Source organism: Panthera pardus, unplaced genomic scaffold (assembly GCF_024362965.1).
Source record: "Panthera pardus isolate Hobbes unplaced genomic scaffold, ASM2436296v1 HiC_scaffold_253, whole genome shotgun sequence".
NCBI classification, from domain to species: domain Eukaryota; kingdom Metazoa; phylum Chordata; class Mammalia; order Carnivora; family Felidae; genus Panthera; species Panthera pardus.
This window is the reverse complement of record NW_026526825.1, coordinates 22928-35700: the sequence shown is the minus strand read 5'-3', so window position 1 is coordinate 35700 and position 12773 is coordinate 22928. Positions and strand designations below refer to the sequence as shown.

The 12773-nt window shown below is 42.6% G+C and overlaps 1 long non-coding RNA gene across 1 annotated transcript; it reads right to left on the bottom strand.

Annotated features, from left to right (window-relative positions):
* Positions 1 to 8935: 8935 nt before the first annotated feature.
* LOC128773629 (uncharacterized) lies at positions 8936 to 11552 on the bottom strand. The gene is made up of 2 exons (XR_008417976.1): positions 11325 to 11552; positions 8936 to 9784 (listed from the first exon to the last, which is right to left on the bottom strand). It is a non-coding gene; the product is annotated as an uncharacterized LOC128773629 (long non-coding RNA).
* Between the last annotated feature and the right edge of the window lie 1221 nt (positions 11553 to 12773).

Below are 12773 nucleotides of genomic sequence, written 5' to 3'. Positions count from 1 at the left end.
CTCCAGGCACTGAACGCACAGCAGAACAATTGTATCCCCGAAGGGCTGAGTGTAGGACACAAGGGAGGGTGCCTGTCAGGATTAGTCTTTGGGTTCCAAGGCCAGGCATATGTATGGGCCACCCTTCGGGTAGGCCTCAGGAATCCTCTTGTGCAACTGCAGTCGTGCTTTTAAATGACGTGGTTATGTTCCATGTTCCATGCTGAGTATTTTTGCACCGATTCTCGAATCCTTGTGGGTGCTGTTGTCAGATTTTAGAATTGGGTCCCCATGGGGAGAAAGCCTTAGCTAGGGTTAGGGTTCAGTCCAAGGAAGTCGACAGGGCTGAAGCGACTCCAGTCTAATGATCTCCCTCGAGGGCTGTGTTGAGGGCCCTAGAGAAGGTGGGGGTCAAGTATAGGGTTCAATTAGACATAGGGTTAGGTGTAAGTTGAGGGTTATGTTTAGGGTTATGGGTAGCGTTAGTTTTAGGTCCCAGGAGGCTCCAGGCACTGAACCCACAACAGTGCAGTTGTCTCCCCGAAGGGCTGAGTGGAGTACATAAGGGAGCGTGCCGGTCAGTATCAGTTCATAAGATCCAAGACCAGAGAGATGTTTGGGCCACCCTTGGAATAGGCCTCAGGAATCCTGTCGTGCAGCTGCAATCACACCTTGCAAAAGAAATGGTGGTGATGTTCCATGTTCAATTCCGGGTATTGTTGCACCGATTCTCGAACCCATGTGCGTGCTGTTGTCAGACTTTGGAATTGGGTCTCCATGGGGATAGACACTTAGCTAGGGTAAGTGTTCGGTACAGGGAAGTTGCTAAGGCTGAAGTGACACCAATGTTGTTAATTCCATGGAGGTCTGAAATGAAGGCACATGTGCGGCTGTGGATCCGGTTTACTTTTCATGTGCTAGATAGGGTTAAGTGTAGGGTGAGGGTTATGGTTAGGGTTATGTTTACGGTTAGTGTTAGGTCCAGAAGGCTCTCCATCCATGTAGTTTCAAATGGCAAGATTTTATTCTTTTTGATGGCTAAGTAATATTCCAGGGTGTGTGTATGTATGTATGTGTATACACACACACGCACACACACACATATACATACTATGTATGTATGTATGTATGTATGTATGTATGTATACCACGTCTTTATCCATTCCTCCATCGATGGACATTTGGGCTTTTTCCATACTTTAGCTATTGTTGATAGTACTGCTATAAACTTTGGGGTTCACGTGTCCCTTCGAAGTAGCATATCTGTATCCCTTGCATAAATACCTACTAGTGCACCTGTTGGGTTGTAGAACAGTCTTTTTCATTTTTTGAGGAACCTACCTACTGTTTTCCAGAGTGGCTGCACCAGCAGTGCAAGCCAGTGCACCAGCAGTGCAAGAGTTCCTCTTTCTCCATTTCCTCGCCAACATCTGTTGTTGCCTGCGTTGTTAATGTTAGCCATTCTCACAGGGGTGAGGGGGTGTTTCATTGTGGTTTTAATTTGTATTTTCCTGATATGATGATGAGTGATTTTGAGCATTTTTACATGTGTCGGTTGGCCATCTGGATGTCTTCCTTGGAGGAGTGTTTGCTCGTGTCTTTGCCCATTTCTTCACTGGATTACTTGTTTTTTGGGTGTTGAGTTTGGTATGTTCTTTATAGATTTTGAATACTAATCCTTTATCTCATATGTCATTTGCAAATATCTTCTCCCATTCTGTTGGTTGCCTTTTAGTTTTGCTGATTGTTTCCTTCTCTGTGCAGAAGGTTTTTATTTTGATGAGGTCCTAATACTCCAGTTTTGCTTTTGTTTCCCTTGCCTCTGGAGATGTATTGGGTAAGAAGATGTGGACGCCAACATTAAGAGGTTTTTGCCTGCTTTCCCCTTGAGGATTTTGATGGCTGCCTATCTTACATTTAGGTCTTACATCCGTTTAGAGTGTCTTTTTGTGTGAGAAAGTGCTCCAGGCTCATTCTTCTGCATATCACAGTCCAGTTTTCCCAGCACACTTGCTGAGGAGACTGTCTTTATTCCATTGGATCTTCTTTCTTTTGGTCAAAGACTAGTTTGCCATACATCTGTGGGTCCAATTCTGTGTTCCTGTTCTGTTCCATTGATCTGAGTGTCTGTTCTTGTGCCAGTACCATACTGTCTTGATGATTACAGCTTTCTAATACAGCTGGAAGTCCAGGATTGTGATACCTCCTACTTAGGTTTTCTTTTTCAAGATTGCTTTGGCTATTCGGGGTCTTTTCTGGTTCCATACAAATTGAAGGATTGTTTGTGTAACTCTGTGGAGAATGCTGGTGTTATTTCGATAGGCATTGCATTGAATATGGAGATTGCTTTGGGTACTATTGACATTTTAACAATATTTGTTCTCCCTATCCAGGCGCATGGAATGTTTTTCGTTTTTCTGTGTTTGTCATCTTCAATTTCTTTCATAATCTTTCTATAGATTTAAGTGCATAGATTTTTCACCTCTTTGGTTAGATTTATTCCTAGGTATTTTATGGGTTTTGGTGCAATTGTAAACGGGATGGATTCTGTGATTTCTCTTTCTGTTGCTTTTTTGTTTGTGTATAAGAATGCAACTAATTTCTGTGCATTAATTTTATACCCTGCCACTTTGCTGAATTCATGGATCATTTAACAGTTTTTTGGTGGAATCCTTTTATCAAGAAAGGATGCTGTATTTTGTCAAATGGTTTCTCTGCATCTATTGAGTGCGTCATGTGGTTCTTGTCTTTATTTTATTGATGTGATGAATCACATTGATTATTTTGTGGATATCAATCCAGCCTTGCATTCCAGGTTAAATCCCACTTGGTCGTGGTGAATAAAGTTTAAATGTATCATTGGATCTGGTTGGCTAATATCTTATGGAAGATTTTTGCATCCATGTTCATCATGAAAATTGGTCTATACTTCTACTTTTTAGTGGGACCTTTGTCTAGTTTTGGAATCCAGGTAATGCCAACTCATAGGAAGAGTTTGGATGTTTCCTTCCATTTCTATTTTTGGGACAGCTTCAAGAGAATAGGTGTTAACTCTTCCTTAAATGTTTGGTAGAATTCCCCTGGAGAGCCATCTGGCCCTGGGCTCTTGTTTTTTTGGGAGATTTTTGATTACTAATTCAATTCTTTACTGGTTATGGGTCTGTTCAAAATTTCTATTTCTTCCTCTTTCAGTTTTCATAGTTTGCATATTTCTAGGAATTTGTCCATTTCTTCCAGATTGTCCATTTTATTGGTATATAATTGCTGATAATATTCTCTTATTCTTTTTTGTATTTCTGCTGTTTTGGTTGTGATCTCTCCTCTTTCATTCTTGATTTTATCTATTTGGGTCCTTTCCTTATTCTTTTTGATCCAACTGGTTGGTGGTTTATCAATTTTATTAATTATTTCAAAGAACTAGCTTCTGGTTACATTGATCTCTTCTACTGTTTGTGTGTGTGGGGGGGGTTGTTGTTTGTTTTTGTTTTTGTTTTCAGTTTTGAAAGCATTGATTTTTGCTGTAATCTTTATCATTTCTTGTCTTCTTCTGGATTTGGATTTTATTTGATGATCTTTTTTCCATTACTTTAAGGTATAAGCTTACGTTATGTATCTAAGACTTTTCTTCCCTCTTTAGGAAGGCCTGGATTGCTAAACTTCCTCTTATGACTATCTTTGCTGCATCCCAGAGGTTTTGGACTGTGGTGTTATCAGTTTTATTGGCTTCCATGTACTTTTTAATTTTCCCTTTAACTTCTTGGTTCACCCATTCATTCTTTTTTTTAATTTTAGTTTTTATTATTTACAATTTATATCCAAATTAGTTACCGTACAGTGCAACAGTTATTTCATGAGTAGATTCCTTAGTGCCCCTTACCCATTTAGTCCATCCGCCCCACAACCCCTCCAGTAACCCACTGTTTGTTCTCCATATTTATGTGTGCACTTCTTTTGTACACCTCCCTGTTTTTATTTTTGTTTCCCTTCCATTATATGTTCATCTGTTTTGTGTCTCAAAAACCTCCTATGAGTGAAGTCATATGATATTTGTCTTTCTCTACTAATTTCACTTAGCATAATACCCTCTAGTTCCACCCATGTAGTTGTAAATGGCAAGATTTCATTCTTTTTGATTGCTGAGTAATACTCCATCACACACACACACACACACACACACACACACACACACCACATCTTCTTTGTCCATTCATCCATCAATGGACATTTGGGCTTTTTCCATACTTTGGCTATTGTTGATCGTGGTGCTATAATCCTGGGGGTGCATGTGTCCCTTCAAAACAGCACACCTGTATCCCTTAGATAAATGCCTAGTATTGCAATTGCTGTGTCGTAGGATAGTTCTCTTTTTAGCTTTTTGAGGAGCCTCCGTACTGTTTTCCAGAGTGACTGCAGCAGCTTGCATTCCACTATTCATTGTTCCATAGGATGTTCTTCAGTCTACAAGTATTTGTTATCTTTCCAATTTTTTTCTTGTGGTTGATTTAGAGTTTCATAGCATTGGGGTCTGAAACTGTGCACGGTATGATCTCTATATTTTTGTACTTGTTGAGTACAAGTAAACATAAAATTATTTATGTTTATTTATTTTAGAGAGAGAGAGAGACAGGGGCAGAGAGAGAGGGAGACACAGAATCCAAAGCAGGCCTCAGGCTCTGAGCTGTCAGCACAGAGTCCGACACAGGGCTCAAACTCACAAACCATGAGATGACGACCTGAGCTGAAATCAGATGCTTAACTGAATGAGCCTCCCAGGCACCAACTTTAATGAAATTTTAAATGACACCGTTCAAAGTACACTTGATACCTTGCAAACTCAGAGAGAGAGAAAGAAGTGTGAAGAATCAGGAAGTGGTAAGAGTTGGCTGCTGAGTTTTACTGTAATTTGGCTTTGGAGGGTTTTTGTTCATTGAGTGAAGTGAGCACAGCATATTTGCCTGCCCTTTACCATAGTACACAGTGGACCTCTGGGAGCCAAAACTCTTTCTGACCAATGAGCTGGAATTTTACTAGGACCGCCAAGATGAGATTTGCTATTTCAAGGACCAGGAGTTATCTTTTATTTTCACAACTCGGTAATTATCAATCATTCAACTCTGCCCTCCAAGATATGTAGAAAATACCCAAATATAGTTGAGAGAGAAAGGGTGATAGCCAAAGTGTATAATCCTTTCCCTTTAAAAAATATGTTTAAATTATGGTTTATGATTTTTTTTTTTAATTTTAGTGAGGGGAAATGCAAGTGGGGGAGAGGGGCAGAGGGAAAGAGAGAGAATCTTAAGCAGGATTCACACTCAGTGTGGAGCCCAACACAGGTCTGGATCACATGATCCTACAATCATGACCTGACCCAAAATCAAGAATCTGATGCTCAACTGACTGAGCCACCCAGGTGCTCAATAGTCTCTTTCTCTCTGAATGCTGAATAGTAAATTTTCAACGTGAATGGGGGATAAACAGGCATACATACATACATACATACATACATACATACATACATATGTATACCACTAAGAAAGCCATGAGTTGTTAGACATGAACTATTTTCCATCATCTTTGTCTTCTAGTTATATTCATGCCTCAAAGTGTTTGTTGATTGCAATGCAAGATCTTGCTGTGTGAGGTACAAATTGTTGTGTGATCAGTTTTCCGTGAAAGTCTTTCCTCATATCTGTCTTAACCACAGATGCAAATGTTGAATTCGAGGATGTAGAGCTAAGAGCCTTGAGGTCCAATAACTGTCAACTAGAAGTTATATTTTCTGTTGGGGAGAAATCCCCATATGATGGCAATGACTTTGCATTGGTAAGGGAAAGAATACTTTCATGCCTTCATGGTTCTTGCCCTTTTTCTGTCTCACCAAAATCAAGACTCAGGTCATGTGCCCATTTATCAAGAAAACACCTTTTTTTTTTTTTTTTCCAGAAAATAAAAACGCCCTGGAAGACAAGCATAATGCATTGAGGTCTGTGAAAGCCACAAAGGAAGCAAAAGTCAAACAGCTGAAGGAGAAAGCACATAACCTGGAAGAATTCTATGAACAAAGAAAAGTGCCTTCAAAAAAGTAAGATGGGGCGCTTGGGTGGCTCAGTCGGTTGAACGTCCAAATTCGGCTCAGGTCATGATCTCAGGGTCCATGAGTTCAAGCCCCATGTCAGGCTCTGTGTTGACAGTTCAGAGCCTGGAGCTTGCTTTGGATTCTATATCTTCCTCTAGTCCTACCCAACTCGCACTCTGTCTCTATCAAAAAATGAATGAACGTTAAAAAATATTTAGAAAAGTAAGATGTTCACGTGACAACTGTCACAAGGACCAGATTGTATGGGAGAACATGGCAGCCAGTAGAGATAATTGTATTTCTTTTGGAACTGGGTCCAGAGTATTTTTGCCCAATGCATTCAGTAGAATTGGACCTTCCCTTCCTACCTTGCTTTCTGTAACGTAACCTGCATTTTCCTTTCTCCTAAGTGCTTGCCACACATTGTGTCATGTTTTGGGGGCGGAAGAGGGAAGGTACCATCATTAATAACTTTAATACCTGGATCCACTCTGGAATCACCTACACTGTCCTGTAGGTTTCAATCGCATCACACTGTTTTGTCGCCCAGCAATTAGGTCATTTTTGTTCAGGACCAGACATGGGTCAAAAATGTGTGGGGAAAAAAATGAATTATCTTGCTGCAGAAACAATGGAAGTTGCTTTCTGGAAAGTGGGTAGGGGTACCAGCAGTACTGGATCCCTGCATCCATTCTGCCAGTGAGATTGTTCACTGCAGGCCCAATCCGTAAGAAAGTCAAGTTGTTTCCTGTCCCCCGATTTTTCAAGTGTAACTCTTCTGAGTCTTGGCCAAAGCCTGCAGCTTCACTAGGGCTCATCTTTGCTGGCCGCCCCTGAACTACACTTGTTTACTTCTAACTCTGTGCCCATAAAGTTCTTCAGCTTCTTTGGCGTTCAAATGTATGCCCCCCACATCAATGATGAGTCCTAGGGAGTTTGGGTCCAACTGCCAGTCTGGCTTTGTCCTGGGCTTCCTTCTTCTCCATCTTGGTCTTGTGTGTCTTCGTGGGGTTGTCAGATACTTGGTGCATTCAGTCACATGTCTCCTCCTTTGTACAGTATTTCCTTTTGTTCTCAGGAGGAGATGGGGGACTTGAGACCCTCACTCGTGTTGGAAAGTGAAGCCTTCTCTTCCCTGGAGACTCACTTTATGTTCATCCTTCCCATAGCTGGGGTTAGGGCTTGCTCTGTCTCACTGGCATCTTGTTTTTGTTAACTCGTAAGCTCTTCCTGTGAGTGGGTACAGCACCCTGATCACCTGTCTATCTTCAACCCCTTACAACAGAGCCACTACATTACAACCACTCCAGCAAGCATTTGCCGAAGGACTGCCTGAGAGGCCAGAAGGAAATGCATGTGCCTTTCTCTGTCTAGTGCTTTTGTGTCATTTTCTAAGAGATTTTCAATTTTTCATGTGATTCTTGAGTACATGAAGTGTCAAGTTGAAACCATCTCAGTCAACACCACAAAGAAAATAGTCTGAGGGCAACACAGCAACCCAGCCTTGCCAAGCATTGCCTTTGGCTGCCTTCACTATCAATGGAATGAGTCTTGTTAAAGTAGATTTGGCTCCATGAAGTTGAGAGTTTTCCACCTGAAATCTCTTTCCTGGAAGTAAACCCAGACTGTGTGCCAGTTCATATCAGGTTGTACGTCAGGAGATGATGTTGTTCTAAGATTGGCCTTTTGAAGGTGGAGGCAGGGGTTGCAGTCCTGAACTCTAGCAATGTCTGGGAGTGAGCTGCAATGTTAGTGAAACCATAATCTGGAAGGTCGTCTTTCAGGTGATTGCCTGTGTCATGGTACAACTTTTGGACTGAGAATTAGGGCTCCCCACGGAGGTATAAGACTAGTGATGATCCCCTGCTTCATCCTAATGGGTACAGTTGGTCAGATATGGTTTTTCACTCACTGATGAAATGAGTCTTCGCCATCTCAAACAAAAGACCAACTCTGGGAAGGCACAAAATACAATGTTATTTGATGACTTTATGATAAAGGAGACGAAACAAGAGAACTAGAAAGACAGTTCCAATAGTAGAGACGTGGCAGCAGACAGAAGTTGAATTTTCTTGAACTTAAATGGGGTGTTCACTTCATTTCTCTGATTGGGTTGTCAGTCTGTGCATTTATGGGAGAAGTGGGGGAAGGGATATTTGCATAGGCCTTCAAGAGTGCTGGGAGGTAAAAAGGGAGAACTTCTGGACCTTGGTCCTGACTGTGTATGCATTTTTCCCATCTTAGGAAGCTGAAAATGACACTGTGAACTGGCGGCAAAGAAGAATCAGCTGGCAGCTGCAGGTAAAATTTGAAAATAGCTACAGAAGGGGCGCCCGGGTGGCTCAGTCGTTTAAGCGTCCAACTTCAGCTCAGGTCATAATTTCACAGTCCGGGAGTTCGAGCCCCATGTCAGGCTCTGTGCTGACAGGTCAGAGCCTGGAGCCTGTTTCAGATTCTGTTACATCTCTCTCTGTCCCTCCCCCGCTCATGCATGTGCTCACTCTCTCTCTGTCTCAAAAATAAACATTAGGAAAAAAAAGAAAATAGCTACAGAAGAAATAAACAAGTACAAGTGAGTTCAGCTAGTAATTACCAGAAGCTCATGAAACCGCTGTTCATTTTTTGGTTTTTAATCTTTTTGCAATGTTTAAAGTCAACATATACATAGAGTATTAACAGATAAAAAAGGTAAGTTTAGAAAGAATAAAACAATCAAGTTTATAAACATTTGCAGATCTCAAGTAGTGGCCAGACTGTGTGGAAACTTTGTCCATGCTAACATTCCTCGGGGGTGGTGTCAATTGTCATCATCTGTAGGAAAGCAGTGTGTCATACAATGAATCATACCCATCAACGTGGTAGTGCCATTTCATGGCCCTCGTCTTTGCAACCCTGGGAAACATGGTGAGGATATAAGTTATAGAAGAATAGATCTTTATGATAAAAGACACTTGTCACATGATGAGTTAGAGAAAGATTGAAAATGGGAAGGAATTCTATGAACTCTGAACCCTACAGGCATGGAATAATGCGTAAGGAAAGGATGTAACAAGAGCTTTGATCCTACTGTACATTGATAATCATGGGCAAAGTGTTTCATGTGTAAGAATAAATTGTATCAGGGGACAGATATGAGGTTGTTGGGAACGTGGGCAGCTTATTTAAAATCATACCCAATATTGGGCCTTATCTGACAAGAGCAATTGTAACTCACAGGCAACAAATTGAACAAACACGGGAACAGCTGCAGCAGGCAGAGCTCCCCTTTAGATACCAGGTAACCTGAGTTCTGCCTGACATACTGAACCCTTAGCACCTCACGCGGGTGAGTGTAGTGGCCCTTGGAATCCCTAACCATGGGCTTGTCATTGTTGGCTTTTTCAGCTTGCAGTTCATGAGAAGAATGCTCAGGACAACTAGGTAAGTGTTTTCTTGTTTCCTCCTCTTTCTTTGGTGCACAGTGTGGCACCACCTTCCGACTGAAGGTGGATGTGTTTTTTCTCCCCCAGATCAAGACTCAGATCTGGGACAGGGAGATGGTGGAGCAGGGCAGGGAGGTCGCTTACTTGAAATACAGGTGTGGTCATTTGACTTGCGTTTTTATGGGTGTTTCCAGGGATGACGCCTGCACTGTTAGTTGTCTAGTAGACGACGTGGTGTTACAACTCTTATAGAAGTCCATTATTTTTCTGTATCCAAGACTGGACGGGATGGAAGCAAAGAGGCTGCCTGAGGGATACACGAGGCAGAAACCAATGGCTGCAAGACCAGAGACGCAGAACCCTCCGAGGAGAGGTAAGAGGCACGTTGTGATGTGCCGCAATCTAACTTCTGCTGTGCAGCTTGTTCCTGTGGATGATCATTGTGTGGTCTGGAAAGAATCACAAGCACTAAGGACAGCAGGTGGTCTGAAGGGGTGACAGAAGGGTGTTCTCCTCTGCTGCCGCAGTCAGTGAGGCACTTGTCCCTGAGACTGGTGGAGCTCATGCCCCTCCTCTACCGGTGACCCTCTCACCTCCTCTAGCATCCCCCTGTCTGAAGAGCCTGGAAAGGATGACAGGACATGGGCATCATCCTTCTTCCCACCCGGACTCAATGTGAAGACTTTAGTTTATTTGAGGAGAAGGTCATTTATTCACTAGTTTTAACGGTCTTTCTTTTTGTTTGTTTTTGGGAACTGTACTCCTACATCCCTCAATTGAAGTTCCATAAAGCTTAGCTTAGTCCCCTGATGGTATCAGTGTAACTCTGCAGCTTCACTGCTAACTTCTCACAGTTTTCCATTTCTCTATAGTGTAACATTAGTCTTTAGTTATATACTAACTGCTCTCATGTGGAAGGCAGCTTGTAGATAAGCTGAGAGATTGAACAATTTGCCTGAAGTCAGAAGAAATGCACGCTTCTTGAGGACTCATTGAGGATATACACCAAACCAGTATTCTCAATGTTAATCTTTTTTTTTTTTAAGTTTATTTATTTTGAGAGAGGCAGAGACAGAATGCCAAGCAGGTTCCACACTGTCAGTGAGGAACCCAACGCTGGGCTTGAATTCACAAGCTGTGAGATCGTGACCTGAGCCAAAATTAAGAGACGGATTATGAATCCAAGCATCCTCATATTAATTCTTTATCTGTAATGAAATCGTGATTTCCCATGATGTATACTGAGAAAACTGTTTTACTGATGAATTCTAAATTGCTAGTTGTGCCTGACCTGTCCACAGTTATGTGATTAATTATGAAACAACATGAACTAGAGCACCGTGAGGTCTTTATCAAGGTGAGGGGATGGTTCTCTCCCTTATCCTTGGGGGTCACCTGAGGCATGTGGGATACCCTCTGCCTCTGGTCACGGACCTGACTGAAGGGAAAAGTTTAAGATATTTGAGGAATGAGTTGAGGGATTGTTTTCATTATGCCCAGTCCTCTGAAAGCAGAATAAACCTCTGTCCCTTCTAGGGTCTTTAGCAGATTGAGAAACTGCTGAAACCTCTGTGAGTTACAGCGACTCTGGCTGTACCAAGAATGCAGACAAGGACAAGGTAAATGCCGGGGCCATTCTCAGTTGTAACTCTTTTGGGAAACCCTCATCTTTATGTACAGCACGCTCACCCAGCCTTGTCTTGTTTTGCGTGTTGTGTGATATGTCTATTTCTTCTTTGTTTTTGAAACGCATACTCATAACCCAGGAGCCCACAGGCTTCTCAATTTTTAGTCTGTCAGCTTTCTGTGGTAAGTTTAGAAGCCAAAAACGCTTAGAGACTGAGTACCTTTAGGTTTTTCCGTGAGTTTCAAGAAATAACGAGAGGAGGATGACTGCACACTCCAAACAGAAGTCTCCTGGCCTGGGTGACCCCTTGCAGATCTCACCTCTGTGGGAAGAGTGTGGTTGCTGTGTCTTTCTTTCTTGATTCTGGCTAGGAGATGAACCGGTTAGAAACGACCTCATGACTCCAACTTTATATGCTGTGCCCTGTGCCATTTAGAGTAGTCCTAGATAAAGCCAGTGTCATCAGTCATCACCTTCCTGTCTTTGTTGGTAAATGACTTGCCTGGAATCCTCCACCTATACCTTAGGTAAAAATAGTTTGAACACTGTGTCCTTCAATTGTGTTTCTATGAGCAGTTTTTGGTTGTGTCCCCAGTCACTGTTAGAGCTCATACAGTCTCATGACACATACCAGGAGTTTTGTACCAAAACACTTGCATGAAATCTGTTATGTGAATTTCTCCTTCTTTTTTTCTGTTGCACATAATTACTCTGTGTCCTGTAGTATGCTTAAAGTCAGAATTCCCTATGAATTAAGATGAACACATCTGAGCTTTGTAGACATTCACCACAAGTAACTTGTTCTTCACAGAGGACTCTCATTCCCCTGCAGGATTCCAGGCATCCTCCACTCCCCAGAGGTCTCAGAGGCCTTTGACAACACTTCAAGAGGGAAGACTCCTTTCTCAGGGAGAAGAGCAGAGGAGGCATAGAGAGGGTCCGGCTGCAGAACGTTTTGCCAGGAGTGGCTGTGATTCCATGAGCAGAATATGAGCCGTGTATTCCCACTTATTTTTTGTGTGTGTGTGTTCTTAATATACCAAAAGCAGAGCATCTGGAGTTGCTGTAGAGGAGGGATGCAGGGTGAACCTGGACATCGATGGCTGCCTGTCTGGAGAATGCTACTTCATTAATCTGTAATTACTTCTGTTAACCCTCTAGGACAGGACCCTTGCCATTTTCTTCCACAGACATGGGCAGTGATGTGTGGTGGCAGTAGGTTAACCTCTTGCATCTACTACCCCAAGCTGTAGGTGGTATCCAGTGGTAGGGACAGAGTTTTCAGGTACTGATGCTACTCTCTTGGATCCTGGTGGTAGAGAAGGTGGCAGGTGCTGACACATTCTTCTCTGGGTTACAGCTGCTTTTGGTATTGGTTCTCTTGTCTGGCATATGGATGTAGCTGTCAATTCTGCAGGGCAGTCTGGATCCTGGGGACCTCCTCCGTTAACTGGACGATTCTGCATGCCCTACCCTGGAGACGCCCCGCCCCCATGGACTATTACGCACGTCCACCTCCTGAACCTTAGTGGCCCTGAGGCCACTCAGAACCCCTCCACCTGCAACACTTGGTAAGATGATCTGAGCACTAGGAGTTGACTTGTAAAACACACTCACCTTATTTTGTTGCTGTTAGGTCTTGGGCCAAGGTGCAGAGGTGGTACCACAG